Below are 26523 nucleotides of genomic sequence, written 5' to 3' on the forward strand. Positions count from 1 at the left end.
CAAATTTAAAATAAAACACCTTTAATTAGTATTTTCAAACTACAACTGTAATGAAGTATCACAGATATGAAAAATAATGTAAAACTATGTTTTAAACAATATTTGTACTGAGGAATACTTTTTACCAAAATAACATTATGTTGGCTTTGGATACAATGACATAAATGGAAACATTATTTGTCTGTAAAAATATAACATGTCTTACTATGTGCCTACCTATTATGTGCAAGGCCCCGTACATATCACTAGATACATAGTGTTACATTCAAAGGGCTGTCTCTCCAGTGAGGCTGTGTACAGGAAAGCATGATGTGATAAATGTGACAAAAACATGCACAGGGGTCAGAAAAATAAAGGGTCAACTTTAATGTCTGAGAAGGTCTCCTGGATAAACACTAATCTGAGTATTAAAAGATAAGAGGGTGTCCTTCAAGTGAAGAGGAGAGGACAGAGAAGGCATCCCAGGCTTGGGCATCATCATGGTTAAAAGACTTTAAGCAGAAGACTATTGTGATTGAATATGTCCTCTGAAAAGTGCAGTTTACTGTGAAGTGGCAGAACTCTATGTCTGGACACATGTAAGAATCTCACCGTAAGTCAAGGTGAGAAAGAGGAAATAGTATGAATGGGCATGGAGAGAAATGGATTGACTATAACAGCTTCAGGGGAAGAAACTGACATGACACATTTATTTTTGAAACTGCATCCAGGGAAGCAAGCAAAAGGATTTCCAGAGAAGTGACTTGAATAAGGAGGTGAGGGGTGAAGAGTGCCATTTACTGGGATTAAGCAGTCAATAAGAAGAATCAGGAGTAGTCAGGAAGGGAGAAAGTTGGGGGCAAGGATTGTCAGAGTACACCTGGGAGGGCAATGGGATAACATTTGTTTTCTAATATGTTGGTTGACATGAAAATAGCTAACAGATACCTAGTATTCACATAAGTTCATTTTAAATCTTAGAAGAGATTATCTCTGATAATATTGTTTAAAACCATTCAATTATACCATAAATCCATAAAATTATCCATGGTGAGCAGACAAGAGTCAGATAATAAATTGGCAGTCTCAAAAAGAAAAACAGTGATGAGAGTAAATGGAAAAATGCCTATAAATGTAGAAAGCCAGAAAGGGCTTATATCGCATGAACTAAAAGTAATTAGCCACCTCTCTGGCAAAATCAGGCATGTGTTCTTTGTGTTAGTTTTTTTTTGTTTGTTTAATAGAAACAGAATCCATACAGGGGTTTGAGCTGCCACCATATTCTAAAGGACTGAGTATTCACCATGCTATATAGAACATATGCAGGAATTTCTCTTTTCTTTTTTAAATATATAAAATAATAAATGAAATAACAAACTTTCAAGTAAGAAAAATCTTTATATGCCAAGATTGAAGCAGACATGCAAAATAAGAGAAAAGAGAGAAAGCAAAATATAGTTCTCCCAAAGGGATAAGGCAAATCATAATGTAAGTTAAAAACTAAAGCTTTAGTGTTTGCTGGAGAATGTGAAACGAGATTCACACATAAAAAAGTTGCTACAAATAGAGTTTTCTACAAGAATTCAGTATAACTCATCACAAAAACCAGAATAAATAAAACTTACCTGGGCAGTATATGTCTTAGGTGATTCATAATTATAATTTATAATGTATGCAAATGAGAGTTTCATATACGCCTTTTTGGATAAGTCTTGAAATTCAAATGAGAAATTCTTATGAAAACAGGTCTGGCTTCTTAGACGCTTTTGGATTCCCAGGATACACAAAGGCAAATCTTTTTTTTTTTTTATTGGTACAGTTTAGGTATACAGTATAATGACATTCATCATTGGAAATTTGCACCTTTACATAATCTCTCTTGGTTCTTATTTTTTCCCCATTCTCCTGCCCTCCCTTCAACCCCTCCATCCCTCCCTATTTACAAAGATGTTGTTTCCATTTTTCTACTTTCTCATTATTATTTCCATTCCCTTCTTTCCTTTACCCTACCCCTCCCACTTCCCCTTCCCCTTTGCTCCTTTTCTTCCTATTTCACATTATCTATTATACCTTTTAGCCCTTATTTACACTTTCAGCTTCTCACACTAGAGAAACTATTCGGTATTTACATATCTGTGTCCTATTTATTTCACTTAAGAGTATGGCCTCAATGTACATCCATTTAGCTATAAATGTCTCTAGTTTTTCATTCTTTATGGCTGAGTACTACTCCATTTTATAAGAAAACCACATCTTCTTTGTCCAGTCTCCAGTTGATGGGCACTTGAGCTGTTTCCAAGCTTTAGCTATTACAAACTGTGCTGCTATGAACATGGGTGCACATATCTCACTGTGGTATGATTCTTTTAATTCTTTGGGGAAGATACCCAACAGGGGATTAACTGGGTCAAATGGGACTTCCAGTCCTAGTTCTCTGAGGTATCTCCATACTGATTTCTACAGTGGTTAACCAGTGTACACTCCCACCAGCAGTGGAACGGGGTTCCTCTTTCCCCACAGCCCCGCCAGCATTTGTTATTGGTTGACTTCATGATGGCAGCCATTCTTTCTGGGGTGAGGTAGAATCTCAATGTTGTTTTCATTTGCATCTCTCGAATGACCAGTGATGTTGAACATTTTTTTCATATGTTTATTTGCCATTTCTACTTCTTTGTCTGAGAAATGTCTGTTCATTTCAGATGTCCATTTTTGGATTGGGTCTTTAAATTTGGGAGGTCTGAATTTTTAAAGTTCTTTATAGATTCTAGATAGTAGACCCACAAAGGCAAATCTACCTTCTAAGAATACTTCCAACTCACAGTGCACATAAGACTTACAAAGAAATCATTGTTCACTGAAGAAGAATATTCACTAAAAATTACAAGACAAAAAGACATAAATCACTGTACCAGAATCAGAAAAATATTTTTAGTACATTTGGAATAAAATCTTAATTCATTTTGAGAAGCTAAGCTATAGAGAATGGAAAAGGGAGGGTATAAGCTGTAGAGAAGTATGAATTTAAAAATGAGAAAGATTATGTTTACATGCTGAGTTATTAAGGTGAAAATAATATCATTTGAAAAGTGGAGAGCAATAAGTGTTAAAATGTATCTGAAGAAACACTTAGAATATTGTTATGGCTGTGTCTAGATGTCCCCCAAAAGTCTCATGTGGTCACAGGTGGGGCTTTTCAGAGGTGGCTGGATCACAGCGTGTGATCCTGGGATTAAGTATGTGATGCTGGTATCAAGGGTGTGTGATTACTAGCCTAGTCTGCTGACTGGTTTGGCATAGTTCTGGGTGTGGAGTATGGGAGGGCCCACCCTGGGTGCTGCCTGCCCTAGGGGCTGTAACCTGGATAGAATGCAAGGGACAAAAAGAGTTCTGCTGTCCTTGTTTTCTGCATCTTTACTACTTTGCTGCTTTGTTGCCTTCTGCCTGCCATAAACTGTTTCTCCACTATGATGCCTGCCTGCCATGTCACCCTGCCTTGGAGCCAGACAACTATGAACTGAAACCTTTACAAACTGTGAGCCAAATAAATCTTTCCCTATTTAACTTTAGGTGTCAGGTATTTTGACTCAGCAATAGGAAAAGTAACCAAGATAAACATAAATGGAGAAATGAGCTTTAAACATTATGATAAAAATTGTTTTGCAAAAAGAGGAAATAAAATGTACAGAGAGAAATATAAACCTATAGAAGTGTAACAAAAAGCAATTTTCAATTTTGTGATATTATTTCACTTACTTCTTAAACCAATGGTGAGATTTAGATATTGTTTATTTAATTAATTTCATTGGTACATTTTAGGTATACAATATAATGACATTCATCATTGGAAATTTGTACTTTTATGTAATGTGTCTTGGGTCTTATTTTTTCCCCATTCCCCTGCCCTCTCTTCAATCCCTCCACCCCTCCCTATTTACAAAGACTTTGTTTCCATTTTTTTCCTTTTCTCATATTAATTCCATCCCCTTCTTTCCTTTCCCCAACCTAGATATTGTTACTAATCTTAGAATAAGCAATTATAAGGCATGCAAAACAACCATGAAGACACAACCGATAATGAGGAGAAAAAAATCAATTTTAAAAAAGTAGATCCAGAAATGATAGTGATAATGGAATTAGGAAAAATAGATTTCAAAAAACTTTTATAAATATATTCCCTATGTTTAATATATGTAGTGTCTTGGGTCTAGACGTCCCCCCAAAGCCTCATGTGGTCATAAGTGGCTAAATCTGGAGTGTGTGATGCTGGGATTAAGGGTGTGTGATTACTAAACCAGTACATTGATTGGTTTGGCATCACCCTAATCCCAGTAGGCTGGATACAATATAAGGGACAGAAAGAGGCTTGTCTAGCCCCTTGTTGCTTTTGCTGTCTTTCGTTACCATGAACTGTTGCTCCTTTGCCATGTGCCCCCCTGCCTTGGAGCCAGCTGACTGTGGACTGAAATATCTAAGAACTGTGAGCTAAATAAACCTTTTCCTCTTTAACTTTGGATGTCGGGTATTTTGTGTCAGCAATGAGAGACAAGTTACTAAGACATATAGAAAAGCAAGAACATGACCAGAAGTGAACCGGAAAATTAGTAACAATTACATAAGATGTGAACTGGACAGGGTTAACAGTAGATTAGTCACTGCAGAAGAAAAGACTAGAAATCTTATAATATAGTATTAGATGCCATATCAAATAAAACACACAGAAAAGAAAATTAAAAATAAGATTTAACAGGCTTTAAGATAATATCAGAGTCTGAAATATGTTCAATACAAAATTAACAATTGGAAATTTTCCAAACTTGCTGAAAATAATAAATCTACAGATCCAGGAAATGAAACACCAAATGCAGTAACATGAAAAAGAGGAAAAAAGTAATGACAAAGAACATTATTATTATTATTTTTTTAGGTCTGCTTCTGCTACTCTAATGTTAACATATGCAAAGACTTTCTGTGCATTTCCTTGGTCATCTTTTCATGTGATGATCTCCACATCAGAAACTTCTCCAAATCTGCTGAACTGATTTTGTAGGTCCATCTTAGAAATAGCTTGGCTAAGGCCACCCACCAAAAGGTGCTTTGTTTCTCTGTTGGCTTTCATGAAAACTGGTTATATACTTGGTGTAGTCACGCCGTCTCCGAGCCTGTGCCGCTCAGGCCGGTGTCTGACAAAGAACATTATAATCAAATGGTTAAAGCCAATTATGAAGAATAAATCTTAAATTCACATCAAGAAGGGAGGGACATGTGTGAGCAGGAAGAGATATACACACAGAAGAAAAGAATGATAGCTGACATGTAGCCAGCAATGATGTGAGCCAGAAGACTGGATTTTCCTAAACTACTCATAGGAAAATATAATCAACCTAGACTATTCTACCAACCAAAAATATAGTTTTTAAAATCAGGACATACAGATTACAGTATTTTAACAACATACCTGTAAAAAGGAATGCTGTGAATTTGTTAAAGAGCATCCTTCAGACAGAAGGAAAACAATACAGTATGAAAACCTGTATCTGCTCCAAAGTATGAGTGAAATGTAACTCTGAGTAATTACAAAATGTTTATTTTTGTTTTCTGACATATTTTAAAGATGATTAACTATTGAAAGAAAAACTAATAGCAGTGTATTGTAGTGTTGAGTTTAGAACATATGAAAGCCAAATGAATGACAACAGCAGCACACAAGGCCGAAGAGAAGTGAAAGCCAATTATTGACAGGATTGTGTGTATTTGTGAACTGGTGTAATTTTCCTGGGGTTATACTGTGATTAAAAATATAAAATTTTAAGGCAATCAGACATACACAAAAATGTACAGCTAATAAACCAATAGAAAGAAAAAATGAAATACTAAAATACACTTAGTCCAAAACTAAAAAAAATCAGAAAAAGATTAAAAAATGAGATAGTAGATTTAAACACAACTATATCAATAATTTCATTAAATGTAAATGATGTACACTTATCAAATAAAAAGACATTATCAGCATAAAACACCAAGATACATCCTTTTGTTGCCTATAAGAAACTCACTTTAAATATGAAGATATAAACAGTAGGTAAAAGAAAATAACAGGACTCAAAAAGATAATAATAATGGTGGATCTCAGCCTGAATTTGTTGAACCTCAAAATTGTACATACACCATAGAGAATCAAAAAGCTTAGAAAATGCAAGTTGAGAACTGTAAAGCAAAGCAATCAATTTAAATTGGAAGTAGAAATCCAGAAGTTCTGAGACTTCTCATTTCAAAGAATGAGATAGACTGAATAATCTAGATAATAAGGAAATATAGTATATAAGCTTAGTTATCTGATGACAGAAATGTCAATTTCCTAAGTGAAAATAAAAAGCATCATTGAAAGCTAAAAAAATTCAAGAAAGGTTATTTAAATAGAAAAACTGAAAATGTAACATGATTTGGAGCAATAGTGTATAGAAAGATAATACAAAATTAATTGGATATGAGGAACTACTTTTTCCAATGGCCTTAAATTCAGGACTCTGAAATTATAGATAAAATAGCAATAGTAGCACATATTTAAGTGGATCATGGTAAATGTTTTCTTGATAATAACTTAAACTCTACATATTGCTTTTCAAGATTTTGTTTGTTTATTGTACTCAATAGGAGGTGAATTTCTGTTTAAAGGGCAAAAATTAATTTTCAACCTTGTTAATGTTGAAAGGGATAAAGAGAAGGTGATAGAAAAATAAGTGTGCTAATAGTAGTAAGTAATCCAATAAAATTTTAGAGATTTATTTGAAATATAGAACTGAACTATGGAAAAATAAATTAGCATGTGTAAATAGAGGGTAAAAAGTGAAACACTCATTTTAATAGCATAATCCCATAGATATCATTACTTATCGATAGATGTAAACATATATAAAAAGAACTAAAAATCACAATATTAAACAAAAACAACTTAGGAGAAAGGATAAATATTTTATGAGTATAAGCTATAGTATTTGATTTATCAAAAATATCTAAATATTATTTTTATTTATTTTGGCTACTTAGTAAAATAATTAGCAAAATAATTCATAACATTACCCTTTCATATCCTTGCTACAATGTCTCTCTTGGCCTCCATATTGTCATGTAAAGAGTCTGTACACTTTTAAGGGATTCATATATAATACTAATTTCCCATTATTAAATATTCCCATGTACTGTATATTTGGTTATAAAATAATACAGGTTCTTGTCTCATGATAATTTTTAGTATGGGCAGTGCACTTTTAAAAATCATCTACAATATGAGGGCTTGACTTAAGATTCAGTGTCCTCTCCATCATGACCCAAGAGATTTTTCAAATTTACCTTCCTTTTAATTAATACATGAACCATTTATCACTGCCATACTGAAAGCATATGGATCTGTCCCTCATCCACATAAACATTCAAGGTCATATTGAGGACTTTCAATGTGCCATTCACTGCAATTGAAGGGTTATAATATTGTGTAAAACTCAGCAGCTATGGAACACTCAGTGAAGAAAACTTGCTATTCAAGAATAATGATCCATCCAACATCTTCATTTCCAAATTGATGAATACCATGGTGGATAATAAGAAAGCTAAGCTGAAAAGAAGACAGATTGTAGAGTTTCTTCAGCTGTTCTTACTCTCCATCAACTTCAAATGCTATACACTGTAGGATCTTCTCTCAGCAAAAGTATAAATCCATATAAAGTGGGCCTTTGGGGAATGTTATGAAAAGAGTAGAATAGAAGCTTAAAATGTTAAAACAATGAATCTCAAGGGCACAGTGTATAGAGCTTTCATTGGAAATTTCTTTTTCTGACAACCCCTACTCGGCTTTTTTTTTTTTTTTTAGACAGGGTCTCACTATGTAGCTCAGACTGTCCTTGAAGTCACAGTGATCCTCCTGCCTCAGCCTCCCAAGCTTGGGATCACAAGCTTGTGCCACCACACTTGGCTCAACCACTACTCAATGATAATATCCCCTCCACTTACAATGTTTACTTATATTGTTCATTTAATCAATTAACTGCATTGTCTCATGGAAGTACATTTTAATCTCATTATAATTTTATGTGTGCATCTATATTATATACATATAGATATATGTGTGCAATCAAACTATATGGTGAATATTTAAATTAAAAATAATTATTATAGTAAAAGACATATTGCCATTAACTCCCTCATTTTGAACACACTTGTCCCATCATTCCTGCTAGTTTCTGTTTTTATGGGTAATTTTATTTTATTTAAATTTTATCTCAATTTCTAAATATATTTTTTGTTAGTACACGTTGTTATACCTAAAGATTACATTCATTGCAGTTAGTTGGTATGTGTACATAGCACATTTTGATTCTTTACTTTCTGAAGCTGTTCTGGGAGTATTGTTTAATGAGTGTCTTTATGAGATGTGATCAGAGAGACAGTGAATGCTGTTGCCGAGTGCTATCAAATGGAAAAGTGGGCTGGTAAAAACAGTGAGTTCTAATCCAACTTATTCACTAGATATGGCATACAATCTCTGGCTCTTCCCCAAAGTCAAAATGACCATGAAAGGTAAACAGTTTTGAATGGATTCAGGATGTTGAAGTAGCTATAAGAGCACAACTAAAGATACTCATGAAAGAGGACTTTCAGAACTGCTTTAGGATGTGGCAAGAATGATGAGATAAGTGTGTTCAAAACAAGGGGGAGCACTTTCAGGGGGATTAATAACAATACATTTCTTATTATAAGCACTTTTTAAAATTTAAACACCCACTCTATAGTTTAATCAGACTTCATACACAGGATTTTTTTTTTTACATTTCTTTGTAACCCACAAAGTCTCTAGACCAGTTATTTTTTAAAGAAATTCCAAGGTATTTATGGAGGGATTCAATTAATATTAATATTAATAACACCAAAATAAACAATTGACAATGAACAATATTATGAACAAAATATAAACAAAATAACAAAATAGACAAAATAATTCAATATATTAATCTATTGGTAATTTCTTTAAAACTATAGTGCAAACTAGTAACTGAAGCTTTTAAAGTTATGAACCATTTACTTGATGCTAAACAGATACTGTCACCAAAGAACTTATAGAAAGCTATCTTTTCATCAAATTTGTTTTAATAAATAATGAAATTTTGGGACAGAGGCTAGTAGGTGTTTCTGCCAATCATATAAGTTTGTTTTGACAAGTTATTATGTCTATGATAAAGATTTTAAAATCATAATCCTAAAAACAGTTATAATTTTCAATTATGAGGTATAATTTGTATTATCAAACACTAACCTCCTTACTTTATGAGACTGATATTTGAAAGATAGATGGTAATACTTTATTCCATAAGGCAGATGTCAATATCATTCTTCATTCTTGGCCAGTCTTTTTACGAAAGTAAGTGCCGTAAGCCTGGGGGTACTATGTTGCATCTAATTAAAATACAAAAGAATCTTTGCATCAGAGATTTCAACATTAAATACATTCATTATATGTTCTGTTTGCACTGCTAAAGTAAAATTATGGCTAAATAATCTCCACTCTTTAGGACCTGTGTGGATTTTAACCAAGCAGTATCTGGGTTAATAGAGAGAGACAGAGAGAGAGAGGGAGAGAGAGAGAGGCAGAGAGAGAATATAGTACTACAAGCAGCACAAAAGCTCTAGATAATATCCAGTTCCTGAAGCACAGAGCTGAAGGTACATCTTAGATACATGTTATTGCTTGTTAAGGAAGCAAAGATGTTCAAGGATAGCACCTTTTTGATTCCCAAATCACCCTAAAAGGACAATATAATAATTCTTCATCAATTTTAACAGTAATTTGATCAAATGATTAAATAAAAATGGAAAGATTTATTATATTAACACACAACCTGGTTACAAACAGACAATGGAGAAAAGAAAGTCTAGTTGAAATATGTCTAGAACAGCTAAGCCTTTAAGAAAAGGACTTAAACCTGCTAAAACATTAACTCAAGTTTAACTGTCAGTTACTGTTTGTTCATTGTGAACTTTAATGAACCTGTAAGGAATACAAAAAATACAAAAAGGTATGATCCTTGACCTAAAAAAATTTATAGTCTAGTTGAGGAGATCATGGTAATACTCAAGGAATGACCATAATGCAACCTAAAGGAAATTAAATGTGATACTAGCATTATTTTAAGTCTACAGGAAACTCAAAAAAGAGAAAGTCAATGTAGACTAAATTTGCCATGTCAAATTTCAAGGATCAGGTGAATTTTCATCTGATCTTTGAGCCATGTGTTAACCAGATAGACTCCATATAGCATAATGTGTTATTTCACTTGAATTTTGTGAGCATCCAAACTAAGCACTAGAGTGAATTTCCCTGTACCTAAAGAAGAGAAGGAGGGCAAATGTTCAGATAAATTGGCTTATTGTGGGAAGGCCTGAAAAGATTGTCAGGAAAGTGTGCATCTCATCCTTGAAAGACAGAGATGCTTGTATAGGATTAGAAGAGCAGATTGAGATAATAGAATGGAATTCCAAGAGGAATGATGTGATGTGAATGCACAGGAAAACCTCAGGAACTTGGTAAGTATGAAGCCATCTAAGTAATCTTGGTATCTGAAGATCTGAGATTAAGTCAGGGCCCTGACAGATAGAAAGTGTAGAAAATGGTGGGGGATTCTGCACAACAATCTCCTCACCTTGCTGATCCTTCAGTTTCTACCTACTCAGGGTCTTAAAGGTCTTGTAAGCCAGTGCTCCATGTCAATGTGTCACCTGGAAAGTTCTTACACAGGATATATTCAGGAGCAGAGCTTTCCAGGCCTTGGGACATCATGGCACAGTAGAGATTAGGGTCACCCACTGAGCGAATTTTCAGAGGACAGCTTGATAGCAGCAAGAAACAGGACACAGCAGAATGTAAATATTCTGTTACTAGGGTAAAGAGCTGAGAGTTGAAAGAGAAGTAGTAGACCTGCTTTGTTTTGTTTAGCCACCCAAGAAAAGGTGCATTTGTATTTCTTTCCAATGTTAAATCTAAATTAACCAAATTCACTGGCTTCTCAAAAGTCTAGACTACTCTTACTTTTACCATCATTTTCCTTTGTTATTGTTAGTGTGATTAGCTTTATTATTGAAATCAGATGGCAAAAACAAAAATAACCTAACTGTTAAAGTCCTCAAGCCATATTTGACTACAGTTATAAAGTTGGTTCCTACTCAGTAACTTAGGAAATTAAAAACACTAAATCTAGGATTTTCTCCACTGGGACCTAATCCAGTCCAATTTAGAAGTTGAGGATTTATAAAGCCTTTTCTGAAAGAAATGGGAAAATGTCAGCTACAATTTCTTGCTAGACTTGAACTGAATCTATTAACCTTGCCCAGAGAATATAATGTTACAGTTATCTCATTTACAATGTTATTGCATATGATTTATGGCCACAGTATCAAGCCTCAAACTAGGTTTTGTAGTTTTAAGTTAAATTTACATGTCTGTCATACAAATGATTTTTTCTTGCTCAGATAAAAAGATATTAAAAAGTGATTTATAATATTTCAGTTGGGTGGAAATATACAGTATGACTTAGTCTACTGAGGGGAAAATATTAGACAGCTATTATGAATATGTACATTCACACTGCTTCCCATCTTTTAATGTATGCCTGGTTATAAGCCACTAGACATCTTTGGAATTGCATTATATTTAGAATATAATGGAACACAAATCTATATGAAAATCAAATTTAAAAGAATAACCAAAAGGACAAGGGAAAAAAATGTATCTTCTGTGTAGTTCACCAAAGATCATGACTGCTAAAACTCACTTATATATTACCATTTTTGCATATATCCTTTACCTAAAATAATGTAATATAATGGTCTTTAAATGGGCCACACAGAACCTCTCTGACATTGTTACCATTATTGAAACCCAAGAGAATTTGCTCTACCACTAACACTAAGAGTTTGAGATTTGATTTGGGAGGATACTGTGTTTTATTGGAAATATTTATTCTGCCATTTGAAAGATATTACATCCTACAACTTAAATTCAGTACCAGACAGAGACCAAGGATTTAGCAACACTTTTACTAGCAAACAAACAATATCTAGTATCCTGCAAATGTAAATTAAAACAAAAAGTCCCTTATGTGACCTTTATTTAGGTCACACAGCATATACATATATTTATAAATTACACAATGTCAAGTACATTTCATAATTTGAGTACAATTTAAAAGCAAAATATCTATCTGCTGTTCAAGCTTTGTTCATTGGTAAGAAATACACATTAATTGTTTCATGGCTATATATTATATATATATATTCAGCTAAAATTTAATTATATAAAGATAAATAAGTAATTGTTTTTCATATTTGAGAGAGTTTAAAAATCTATTACAGTTGTATTATTAAAGTTTCTGTGCACTAGTTAAATTCTCTTGAGCTTCTATTGCTAAAGAGTTAAAATAAGTCTTGACAAGATAGGGATTCATTTTTCTAGTAAACCTGCAATCTGAGACAGGCATAGAAATTCTATGCATCACTGGGAAATTTGGTGATGTCCATCTTTCTATTCTTTAATCTTGGGCATATAGCTTTCATTCCCAGAATCACATTGTCATAGCTGTACTGTAACCCTCAGGGTCACTCCTCAGTCACCTCATTTTCATAAGACAACTGCTGGTGTTCGAGATGTCTCACCCACATTTTACTTGAGCAAAAGGATAAAGGAACTGTGTTCAGAATGATTTGGCCTACTTCAAGGAATTTTTAGTGAAACTCATCTGGATATTTCTGCTTATATCTAAAAGAAATGCTGGAAAATAAGTTATTTACTAGAACAATGCTACTGATGGTACTCTAGAAGATCTAAACTATTATGTGGATAATTACTTTGTTGGTTGTTATACATAAGTTTATGAAAAATTTTGTATGTGGTATCTGTACAGACATAGATAGCTCTATGTATATATTTATAAATATTACCCTCTCCATGTGTTATCTTAATTTTATTTATTGCTTTTAATTAAATTATGCCTTCTATGAATATTAATCATTCTCCCTTTTTATTGGAATTTTCTTTGTGTCTTTATGTGATCCTATATTTTAATCTTCATAGTCACCAGTTCAAATGAGTTTCATATAGAAACCACAATGTTAGATTTTATTTCTTTTAACTCAATCTGGTATATGTCTTTTAATGAGAAAATGTGGTATGATTATGTTTCCTACAAGAACTATATGTTATAATATTCCCATTTATTTTATATTTATTTTATTGTACATTTTTCCCCTTTTCTTTTTTCCTAATTTTGTTAGTTTCTTTTTTCCTAATTTTTGTTTTCCTCTTATTATTTTACAAATTCAATTGTGCATTTTCATTCAAATCATAGTACTTTAAAAGATATACAAGTTCAAGTGTATTTTTACATACATTAATTACTGTCTTAAATGGCAGAATGCTAGATAGCTACTATTATATTCACCTTACTTTTTTTACCTTAACAGGAAAATCAGATTTGTTTCAAAATTCCCAGACTCCCTTGCAGCTAAGGATGGTGCATGATAAGCAAGAAGAGGCAGTTGTGGATCTTAGGAGTGCTACTGAAAGGAGCTGGTGTAGCTGCTTGTATATAATGTTCTTTGTCTTTCTACACTTCCATGGCTTCCTGCTTAAAGCACAGATGAGACACCTGAGCTCTGGAATGTGAGGCAATCTTATAAGTGTTTACACTGTACAGACAGCAGAGCAGAGTGATGCATGAAACATAGGTCCTGGTGATACCATGTGTGTCACCCGTGAAGCCCTGGACCGGGACTGCACTGTATGCCATTTTAAAAGAGAAAGAAGGCAAACTAGTTCGTTTACATAAATAGTAGAGGGCACTTAGTTGGAGGCTCTCTAATAAGCTAGAACAATAACACTTTGTACACCTTTTATTGTCCTGCTCTAACAGATTCTTATGACTCAATTATTACTCCAACTAAGACACTTTTTCTCACAAGATACTTTATTTCTTCTTTTGATCCTTCCCATCCAAATATGACTAATAAAATACCTTTATCTTTTCTCTCCCATATTTCTCATTTTCCCAACATCCTTTGGAAACACATTCATGCCCATTCTTTCCTCCCAACTTCTACTCCAGAATAAATAAGATAATGTAGAAATTAATAAAAGTTTTTGTGTAGAAGGTCCTTTTTATCTAAGACTTTATTTTTGTATCATTCAATTATCAATAACCCATGCTTTGTATCCACTTAAGTAGTTCATCATCATTTTTTTTTAAGCTTTTTCTAATGGAGGGGGGTCTTTTCTATTTTGTTATTCTGTTAAATTTGATGATTTCTTCCTTCAGATGAGATAGGTGGGATATAACCCTTAAAATCCTACATCTCTAGAAATTATTCCTTTTTATATTCATAGGTTCATAACATATTGTTTAGGTCTAAGATTCATGGATTTCAGTTTTTGCATCGCAACTCTCTGTGTTTTCCACTACCTTATAGCTTTAAAAGTGATAATGACATCTCATTAAAATTTTTTAACTTTTAAAATTCCCATTACTTCACTACTACTTTTTTGTTGGTCACATTTTAATTTTTTAAAATAAATTTATATTTAACATCTTTACATATCTATCCAACCATAATACTTTTAAACAATTTTCTCTGTATTCTCTATTTATATCAGAGCAATTCCATCTGTTTGATAGTTCTCTTTTTATGTGAATACTTTTTAAGTGTATTACTTGAAAAAGCTTTGTCAAGCATTACTTTATAATCTTGAGTTATCCATTCATATTTAGATGTGAACAAATTGAAGTTGACTTTAAACTTTGTATAACTTGTATTAGTTTCCTGAGTAGTCACCTTTACTTTGAAATGAGTAGAAGGAAGTTAAATAGCTTTAGTTGTGGATTCCAGCTTGTCAGAATAACCAGGTATTTTCTTTCTGGCTTATTTTCATTAGAGGAAAAATTTTCAGTATCTTGTTCAGTAGACATAAATGTTGCTCATGCTATTCATGCATGGGAGAGAGAAGGAATGGCTGGCATCAACTTTTGTGCATTCAAACTTGCAGTTGATGCCTCTCTGCACTCCTATTCCTGACCCACACTTCCTATGAGTCCTGACCCCTAAACCTCAAGTTTTCAAATTCTTCTGAGAGGAAGTCTGTATCTTCCACCACACATATTTATTTCTCTTTTGTTCTATTAAGGCAACAGCTAGCAGTGAACTTTTCTAAGAACAGGGAAATAGTAAATTAAATTCAAAATTATATTATCAAATTTGATTTATAATTGCTTTGCTGCTGTTCAGCAAAATCTCTACTTTATTACTTTGAAACACACAATATACTCCAATCAAAATATGAATGTTTAGGACTATCATTAGCTTAATGCAATGGTTTAATTGGGCTACAAAGTGCATTGTATCACAAAATAGGTTAAGATTCTATTATTTGTATGTTTTTCCAAAAATCATTTTTATCATAATGGAAAATGTGAATGAACCTAATGAAAACAGAGTTTCCTCAACTTTCCTTCAATGTAATTGTTATTTTACTGCTAATAGGGATACCCTAAGAGAAATAGTTCCTTGAACTGAAATCTAAATGTAAGATTTTAATGGTTCCACAGTTTTAACAAAAACAAATGATAACATATGTGACAATACTTACAGCTGGAAGAGTCAACCAATTCCAATTTCATGGTCAAACAGACAAAAGAGTGAGCAGGGACCTATGTCAGTTTAAGCTCTGAATTTGCTAGCTGACTCTGATTCATCACAATCAATTTCTGTGACTAGGAATTATGTTGCCTTTACTAGACAAGTATCCACACAATCAAAAGGTCATCAGGCTCTAGTAGAGGGAAAAAACAATGAATATGCTACTAGTGTTATGTTTACTTTTTAAATAATTTTATGAAACATAATTACTGGTAGGATATTTATATTTTTCACTTTGTTCACTCTAAATAATTTAAGGTGGAATTTTAGCTAGTTGGCAATGTTCATATATTTGGCTGCCAGTTAATCTCATATACACAGTAAAAAGCCACATTACTGTGAGAATCTCATTATAACAGCAAAAGATAAATTTCTGCATTGGTTTTACTTCCCTGATTCTTTGTATGCTTCCTGGTTAGGCAAGAAGTTTAGAACTTCTTAGGAGAGAAGTATGGGATTCTTCTTCCTGCCTGTGACAATAAATCTTGACTAGAAATTTGATTGGCTTGAGTGGTGCCTGGAAGATTAGTAAAGCACACTTCCGGTTGAACCTGGGTGGATCACAGGGCCATGACCCTGGGTAGTACCACTGGTTCCTGGACCCTGCCTCTCTGGCATTTTCTCCCTACACTCTGGTTCCCAGCCTCCTTGAAGTGAGCAACTTTGCTATGGCACACCCATCCTCATTGGTATTCTGCCTCACCTCAGACTCACAGCTAAAGAACCAGGCCAGCATGGACTGGATGTAAACCAAATAAGCCATTTCCTCCTTTATACTGTGTATGTCAGGCATTTTATCCCAGCAATAGGAAAGCTGACCAATACATTGCCTAAAAAATTTTGAAATCAAAGTATCATTGTGGCTAAGAAAAATTATGCCTTAATGAGTGGCCCATGAAGTATTTAGTGCTTTGAACTAAAGAAGCAGCCTTAAAGTTTCTCTGACCTTCCTCCTCTCCATGTTATTTTCCTGCTTTCTCCCTCTCAGAGTGTAAGGAGAGGTTTTCTCTAGAATTCCTTTATCTGACTGAGGAAGTTCTTCCAGGACAGTTTTTGTCTAACATTCTTGTGTGCACATGCTTAAAATAAATAAAATAATGAATAAAAATAAAATAACCCTCAAATAAATTACAAAAGAATTCAGAATTTCCACAATATAGAATTTAAAATGTCCAGTATAAAATCCAAAAGACTAAACATACAAAGAAATAGGAACCCATGACTAAATTTTGATAAAAGGAAAATCAATTGAAATATACCTAAAGATGACCACAATATTAGAAAAAAAAAGACGAGGACTTTAACCTAGCTATTTATAATTATGTCAACTGAAGTAAAAGAAAATATAGTAATAATTAATGAAAAAGATAGAAAAGTCATAGCAGTGAAATGGAAATTATAATTCAGGCTTAGGGATATAGCACAGTAGTAGAGTACTTGCCTAGCATGCATAAGGTGCTGATTTAATCCCATCACTAAAAAAATGGTTATATAGGTAGACAGATTAATAGACAGGCAGATAGAATTAAAGTCACATGTATGACCTTAAATGAACATCTATAATTAAAAAATACATTATCTTAGGACTGAGTTCTTCAACTTGAACATAAATTAGTAGATATCATCAAATCTGTAAAACAGAGAGAGAAAAAAATTAAAATGAAAAAATCTGGAGGATTCCAGCATTATCCTCATCTTCCACAAAAATGAACTGAAGCACCAGATGAATAGCTGATTTTGAGATCAGTGACTGTGGGAGAAACCAAGGACTCAGTAGGGAGAGACTGAAATATTGTAAGACTTGGAGACCTAGAGAGCTGGCATCAAAGAGGAACAGAACCCTGTGCAACTATGGAGCTGTTGCTATGGTCTGCAGGGAAACTCTCTTTGCAGGAGAAAGGGTGAATGGGAGATTCCCAGCAAATATCATCCACAGAGACACCAGCAATCTCACCTGTCAGAAAGTTTCACAGTCACCACAAACTTATGGCCCAGTTAGAAAGGTAACCTGGTGTCTGCACCACACCTTTGCTTTGGATGAGGAACTTCCATTGTCCTCTCACCAGTTCCCACAACTAGGTTTGTGTAGATAGTTGCCATGTGGAGAAGGGAGCTACGTCTGAATTTATAATCCTCTGAGAATCAAAGATTCCCACAAATCTACATTTTTGTGACTTTACAAACATTCCACCAGACTAGCAGAGGGAGCTGCAGCCTTGCTAACACAACTGAATTCAGCAGAGCAGCTGTGACCCAGCATTCTCGCTGTTCAATGTCCTCCCTTGCAAGGGGCAGGTGCTTCAGCACAGCAGAGAATGGAGACTGCTACCCTCATAGGAGTGATAACAGCAGTGCCACTGTGGTTATGCTATCCTATTCTACACTCAAGTTGCCTCTTGTAAAGTTATTCTTTATTCTTCCTCTTTTGCCCAGCATTGCAACATCTAAAGAAAAGCACCTTTTAATGACAAAGATATGAACTGTTGGAGTCAGCCATCACAGGAAAAGCAACAAAAGAAACACTGGTTCAAAGACCTCCTAATCAGTAATTTTTTTTCAATTTTTAAGAATCAGGAATGTCAAATGGTATTCAGATAACCTCAAAGTGGCAGCCAAATACTTGCTGATCCTGTTCTTCATTAAAAGTGAAGTAATATTTACTTCCAGAAAAATAACATGTTTACATAAAAAATTTACCAGGAATGGCCTATAAGATGAAGGCTGGTTGTTATTGCAAGGATATTACAGCAAAAGAGAAAGAAAAACATCCTCTAAATTGTGGGGAGCGGTGGTAGCTAAGGAGAATCCATTTTGAATCTTACCCTCCATTGTATGGAGACTATGTTATGAGGAACCGCGTCCTTACCTAAATTGGATGTTTACCTTCAGAGATTGCCCTGGAATGTGATGAACGTTCTGTAGCCCCGAGAAACGGGAAGGCCCATGAGGGTGGGGAATTGCCAAAGGACTGGAAAGCAGGGAAGCAGGTGTCCCTGGATAAGGGTCATGATGTAACAACCAAACTCAGCTGTAACAACCAAATTCACCTGTAACAAACTCGAGGGTTGTATAAAAAGGGAAGAGAAAAATAAACTCGTAGCTCGGTCTTAGGAGCCCGGACGACTCTTTTTCTTTTGAAGTGTGTTTTTTCTTTCATCCTCACCCCTCCTCTCAGGTACTGTTCGACTAATGACGGCGGGCCCCGTCACTAAATGATGGAGATGGCTATCAAACTTGAACATATGACTCACACTGAACCTTCCCGTTCTTCTTTCATTCTATAAAAATTCTTTGTATGCCCAAATTCCTTGAGACGGTCCCTATAACAATAGCCTGGGCATTTTCTAATTAGCTAGTTCATCCTAATAGCTTTTTTCTCTTCCCATCTACTCTTGTCTCTCAGATATTTGTTTTGAAGTAGTAAGCAGAATTTAACCTTGGTGAATAACATCCTTAGGCACTAAGAGGCCAGGTGTGGGTCCTCTGGGATCTAGGGAGGAGGCCACATGTGTGGGCTCAGGCCAATGCCACGAGTGAAACAAGCACCCATGGAGTTCCCTGCTATGACTTCCCTGCTGCAGGCAGCAGCATGTGGGTGCACACCACTGGTGGGGCTGAGAACAAGTTTCAGGGGTAGATTCACCTCTACCTCATGTCCTGTGAGAGTGTCACTGTCACGTGTACCATGATTCCTACAGCTACTCCTCCCCCTCCCACACCACTTCTGCCCTGACAGGGCCGGAAAATAGCACCAGCTAGAACTGCTTAACCTGCCAGAGCTCAGAGCAGGTACAGAGAATGGGTACTCTGCTCTCTGCTGCTGCTTCATGTGCCATGACTGGGCTTAAGACTCTCACCACTGTTGGAGTTGCCAGTGCTACAGACCCTTGACAGCAGCACTGCTAACCTGAGGAGCACCGGAAAAAATGATTACCTGACCACTCCCACCACTCCCATTGTTAAAGTGGTCAGAGTGGGCACTGGTATACACAGTGCTGTGTGTACCTTGCCTGGGCTGGTAAAGTGACCTTAACTCTACGTGACCCCTAGAACAGTGGTGTAGAAACCAGCTTACAAGCTGAGCTTGAACCTGACCAAGGGGTGACAAAGAGAGAAAAATAAAGAGACACAGAAACAAGTTAAAATCTGGGGGACTAGGGTGTTCATGTCTCCCTTTCACATAGAGCCCCAAATCATTGGTGTGCTTTGGCTTTATTCACTCAGACACAGGCAAGAGCAATTAAAGTTCCACAGGATTCATCTGTCTCCCATCCTCCATGGTAGTTCTCCAAGTAAACAACTTAACCTCAGGTGTTTTCACTTTTCCCTGCAGAATGTTAGGACACTTGCATGCCCTCTTCTCAGTACTCACCAAGAAGGCCAATTAGGCCTCATTCTTCCCATCTGATCTCCACACAGCAGTTCTTTTACCAGCACCATGGCATTTAAAATGTTCAATGTTGTTAACTATAAAGAAGCCACAGAGACACTATACTACACTGCCCAATGAGAACAAAAGCCACCATCACATACCAACTGATACCCCAACACACATCTTCAGGAGAAAAACACTTACTATAAAAGCCAGCCTATGAAAGTGGTAAAGATAACTGATCTACCAGTTGCACAAATCTGAGCAGGATTAGAGGAAATAGGAGTGTACAGATAAAAGAACACATCCAAATTAACACAACTCTGCAAAAACTAGCTTCAAAGATAACAATATTGAAGAAATCCCTGGTAAAGGATATAAAAGAATGATTGTATATGTGCTGCCGAAGAGAGCACAAGGATATAAAAGAATGATTGTAAAGATGTTCAATGAGATTAAAGAGAACACAGCCAGTGAAACAAAACTGGGGAGACAATGAATGAAATGAATGGGAAATTCAGCAAAGAGATAAGACATCTTTTACAAAGGACCCCGAAAATCTTAGAAATTAAGAGACTGATAAATCAAAAATATAGTTGAAATCCTGAACAACAGACTAAATTGCATAAGAACAAATATCATAAATTGTAGACAGGTCTTCTGAAATATCCCAGAAAAAAAAAAAAAGAAAAGAAATAAAGGAAAGATATCTGAGCCCTTTGGGAGCACATTAAACAAGTACATTTTTGGAGTTCTAAAGGGGAAGAGAAAGGAAAGGCATAGAAAATTCTTCAATGAAACAATAGATAAAATTTTTCAAATCTTGGGCAAGATTTACACACCCATGTAAATTTGGCCCATAGGAAGCAAGCTAGACAAACAGAAAAGATCCTCAGCCTTATAGCTTAATATATTAGAATCAAAATGTGAAGATACAAAACCAAAAGAATTATAAAAATTAGAACAGAAACCATATTTAAAGCCCCATTTAACAAACAGCAGATTTCTCAGCAGAAACCTTACAACCAGGAAGAAATGGAATGACATATTCTTGGTTCTGAAAGAAAATAACTGTCAACCAAGAACACTATATCCAACAAAGCTATACTTCAGAAGTGAAGGAATAATAAAGACTTTTAAAAGACAAACAAAAACTAAGGCAATTCATCACCACCTGAATGACTTTTTAAAACATACTACGTCCTACATCTAGAAGCAAAAGAAACATAACTACCATCATGGAAACACATAGATATATAAAACCCATTGGTAAAGTGTACACAAAAAGAGAAATAGAAATGAATTTGTAAGATTATTACAATACAAAAAAACTACCAATCACAAAGCTTAACAAGAGAACAAATTTTACTCAAAACAGAAATTTATCAAAATGACAGAAGAAAGTCCTTACACACTTATAATAAATATAAATGTAAATTATTGAATGTGGAATATAACAAATTGATCTCATGGATTTTAAGACTAAATAACAGTAGAGTCTGGTAAGATTAGATGGACAGAAGGGATAGGGAAAGTTTGATTTATGGGTACTAAAATGAACGAGGAGTAAGAAGTTCTGATATGCTATTGCACAGTAAGGCAGCTATAGATACCAGTTGCATACTGTATAGTATCTCAACAGGTTAGAAGAAAGAATTTTGAATATGTTAACTATGACAAGATGATAGGCTTTTTATTAGATGTTTAATTTAGTTAAATATTATACAACATATATACATATATATAAACATCAGATGGCATTCCATTATTATATACATTATTATATACAATTATGTTTTTATGTATGTTACATAATTTCTTTAATGAAGAGACTCAACTACCTCTAGGAATATATCAGACATATACCATAGAGATATATATATATGTATATATCACAGATATACCTGTGATACATGTAATTGGAGTCAAAGGAAGAAAGAAGACGAAAAAATGAGTCGACTCGCTAAAATTTTGTTCAGGCTTAAAGAAACAGGTTCATTTACAACTGCAAAATGCCCTGCCAATTCCAAGCAGAATCAATATCAAGAAAACCATACCTAGGTGCATCACAGTCAAACTGCTGAAATAAAAATTATGGTAATATGTAAGCAGTCCAAGGAAGAGGACACATCACATATAGGATAGTGATACAAATTGAGAGAGGCACTCCTTTCCCTTCATTCAACTATAAACACAACACCACCTTAATGACTACCCATGACTTATGAGGTGGCAATGCTCAAGGTGGCTGGTCATCCACACCTGCGAGAGACAGAATGGGAGGCACCTGGAGTTGGAGGTGTCTGACCACTATGGGAGGCACCTGGACTGGAAATGTCCTACCCCAGTGGGAGACACCTTCAGTTACAGGTGCCTGACCACAGTGGAAGGCTCCTGGAGTTAGAGGTGCCTAACCACAATGGAAGGCTCCTGGAATTGGAGACGTCTGACCACAAATGGGACCCACATGGACTCAGAAGTGGTCTGACCACCATGGGAGGCACCTGGAGTAGAAGGTGCGTGACCATCACAGGAGGAACCGGGATTAAAGGTGTTTAACCACAATGGGAGGCCTGGAGTAGGAGGTGTCTTACCACAGTGGGAGGCACCTGAGTTGGAGGTGTCTGACGAAAATGTGAGACACCTACATTGGAAGTGTCTGACCACAGTGCGACTGACCTGGATTTGGATGTGTCTGACCACAATGGGAGGCACTTCAAGGCAGGTATCTGACCACAGGGAAAGTCTTCGAGAGTCGGAGGTGTCTGTCCAAAATGGGAAGCACCTAGAGTTGGAGGTATCTGACCACAATGGGAGGCACCTGGAGTAGAAGGTGTGTGACCATCACTTGGAGTTAGAGGCATCTGACCCCTTAAATCCTGGAAGCCTGAGTTACAGCGGGTTCCTCTTTCTCCTCTTTTTTTCCTTTTGCCTTTGTGTCTGTTCCTACTGCTATAGTCCAGTGATCTTTAATAGACACAGCTACTTACCATTTACTACAAAGTGTATGTTTGACAGTTCTTTCCTTTTCATGCACAAGAACCTGGACTATTTTGGGCCTATTCAACTGTAACAGATGCAATGGAGGGCAGATAACAGTGTGAAAATATCTATGAAGTGCTAAAGGAGAGAACAATCAATCCAGAATTCTATTTCAGGAAAAATAATTCTTCAGGAATTGTCTTAGTTACTTTCTGTTTGCTGGGACAAAACACCCAACACCCACAAATAAAGTGAGGAAAGGTTTATTTTAGGTCACAATTTGTAGAGGTTTCAGTTCATAGTCAGCAGGGTCCATGGCAGGGCAGAATGCCAGAAGAGCATGCAGAGGAAAAATACTCCATAGCAGACCAGGCAGGAAAGAGCAAGCAGTGAGCCTCCCTTTCCCTTTTATTCCAGTCAAGCTACAAGCCCATTCAATGGAGCCATCCACACGCAGAACTATAATCATAATCATATAATCATAATCCACACCCAGAACTATGCTAACCAATCAGTGAACTAATTTAATCACTGCACACCCTTAATCCATGTGCACATATCCTAGATCCAGAGACCTGTGAGCACATGAGGCTTTGGAGGGATATCTAGATAAACAAGACATAACAGGAATGAAGGACAAATGAAGATATTTTTAGAATAATGAAAATCAAGTAAATTTGTTAGAAGACTTGTAGTATGTGGAATACTAAAAGAAGTTCTTTGGGTGAATATAAAAATTATACTAGAGGGAAACTCATCATCAGGAAAGGATGAATAGCAACTGAAATTGAAATATTCAAAAGTAATTAAATGCAATTTTCCTCTTAAGTGATAACATTGTCTTATTGGCAATACGTGTCTGTAGGTATAATGTATGTAACATCTATAGAATAGAAATGTGGAATAAATAGAACTATATATGTGCAAAGTTTATGTATTTTAAGTGTCAAGATATTAACTCTAAGTAGAAGAAAATGTTAACTTATATTGTAATTGCTACAGCAGCCACTGAAACACTTCTGGAAGTAGTAAAGATAAATATATAAATGTTTATGTGTATGTATGTTCTATGTATGTGTCTCTGTGTGTATTTACGGACATGTTCAAATAATCAAAAAGAGGGAAAACATGATAAACAAAAACTAACCAATAAAGTAGATCTATACTCAATGGCATCAGTAATTATATTGTTTTAATACATTAAAAACTCAAAAACAAAGTTTGTCAGAATAGATAAAAGAGAAAAATTGAACTAAATGCCTTCATAAAAATTTTACCTTTAAAAATAGATATAGGTAAATTTACAATAAATTGATGGCAATATTTTTATATGGGCACAAAAGGATTGAAGTAGCTGTTTCAGTATCAGACAAAATAGGCTTCCAGGAAGAAAGGTACTTCCAAAGATAATGAAGGACACTTAATAATGACCCAAAAATCAGCACAGCAAGAGTATGCACTATATCAAATTTAAATATGAACATACTTTAAAACAAAGCTTCAGAATTGAAGAGATAAAATCAATAGGATATAAAGATTAAATCACAATTATGTTTGAATTCTGTTATTGGATCAAAATTCAATAAAGATATACATCAACTAAAATAATAGTCAAACACTTAAACTTCATTGACATTTAGAGGACTCTGAATCCAGTAACTGCAGAATACATATTCATTTCCAATACATATGATGCATTCACTAGGAAAGACTGTATTCTGAGCCCAAATAAATTTAAACGATTAATAAATTTTAAAGTATTCAAGTATAACAGCATGTTATCTGGCCAAAATAAGATTAAATTAGAAAGCTATAACAATACATCTAATAAAATTTAAGATACATGGAAATTAAACAAGCTTCAATAAATGTCAGGCATGATCATTCTGAGGACACCACACTCAGTGTTGTGTTTAGTACAAGAACTTTCCATCCTGTTTGAGGGAATACAACTATAACCCTTCCTTCTCCAGTACAGTATCCTGCACTATAGCCACCTGAATGTAGCCCTACTCAGCTTTCAGATTCTCTCTCTCTCTCTCTTTTTCTCATCTCTTTCTCATCCCTCTTCTCTCTCTTTCCCTTCCTTTTTTATGTATTTGTGCCTACAATGTCAGCACCACATTAGAAGTCTTACAGTGATCCTTTCATTGCAATTTACAAATGATCCAAGGTGCTTTTATATATAATTCCCTTTTACATACAAAGAAATGGACTAAGAAAGCCAATGGGTCTCCAAGGAACATATCTTCAAGGACTGAAGTCAAAATCTAATACCATAAAAAAAAAGCCCTACCCAAGAACAAAGAAATTTAACTTCAGTCTCTGGCTTCTACCCTAAACTTTCTTTTAAGATTTGAAGGAAATATTTTAATCTGTTTATAAATTTAAAATTTAAAGTAGTACTTGATATAATTTTACCTTGCAAAATTAATAATAAATTATAAATGATACAAACTGATATATCATTTAACTCATTGTAAATCATTATTTAGCATGCCATTAAATTAAATATAATTTTCCCAGTAATTACTTAAAGCAAAGAGAGAGGAAATTGTACATTATTCATTTATGTTTTAATGTTAGACTTCTCTAGCCTATACATCTGTGTTTTAATGCTAAAATAATTGTTTAAAAAGGTGTACCCCATCTGGCTGCTTTTTATAGCTATAAAGACACAAAGCTTATAAATCCTGCAGATATAACACAAGACACTAAGTAGGTTGTAATGTACATTTGCAGTATTATTTAAGGATATTCACCTTTGCTATTGGAACAACCTAAACAAATGAGATCAATGAAATGTAAAAGGTCTGATAAGTAGTTACTGGCTTGCTAACCTGTAAAACTTGGAAGACATACAATAAACAGCATATTTATGGTGAAAACTAGGAAAGGAGAATTAACTTACAGTTATGAATGATTAAATCTTAAATATTCATAAAGATATCATTTTACTCCTTGTTGTTAGCACTTCCATTCCTACTGTAGTACTATCACCCACTGATGACACCCATTTTGATCCTATGTTGTCTTTGCCAGAGACACATGGATAAAATCTATGGCTTTTCAGCAAGTTTTCAGTAAGCTAAAACTGCTGACCAAGTGCACTCACCCCTGTGTCTCTCTGATGGCCTTGTATCTGCTGAGTGCCCTTTCTAATCCTCAACCCTGGTCACCAGTGTGACAGGCTGATGAAGCAGAGGGGGATGAGGAATGAGCACACCAATCCTAGATGCTGGATTCTAGGAGAGTTCCTTTCATTCCACATGCATCTTATAAACACTCATAAATGTGTTGACAAACACCAATATTTTCCGTTGCTTCTTGTTACATTTTGAAAATTGATTAAATAAAATATGTGATTTAAGCATCTTAATTTGGTCTGTGAGTCTGTCTGCAGCCTTGAAGAAAGTTTGCAGGGCAGCTTTAGCATCAGGTAATTCCACTCTAAGGCAAAA

The 26523-nt window shown here is 34.9% G+C and overlaps 1 long non-coding RNA gene across 1 annotated transcript; it reads right to left on the reverse strand.

Moving 5' to 3' along the window:
- Window positions 1-3763: 3763 nt before the first annotated feature.
- Window positions 3764-22925, reverse strand: LOC110351131 (uncharacterized). Its single transcript, XR_002398216.2, has 3 exons — window positions 22760-22925; window positions 9284-9423; window positions 3764-5159 (listed from the first exon to the last, which is right to left on the reverse strand). It is a non-coding gene; the product is annotated as an uncharacterized LOC110351131 (long non-coding RNA).
- Between the last annotated feature and the right edge of the window lie 3598 nt (window positions 22926-26523).

Source organism: Heterocephalus glaber, unplaced genomic scaffold (assembly GCF_053883595.1).
Source record: "Heterocephalus glaber isolate CG9 unplaced genomic scaffold, H.glaber_assembly_v1.0 deba00001463, whole genome shotgun sequence".
NCBI lineage: Eukaryota > Metazoa > Chordata > Mammalia > Rodentia > Bathyergidae > Heterocephalus > Heterocephalus glaber.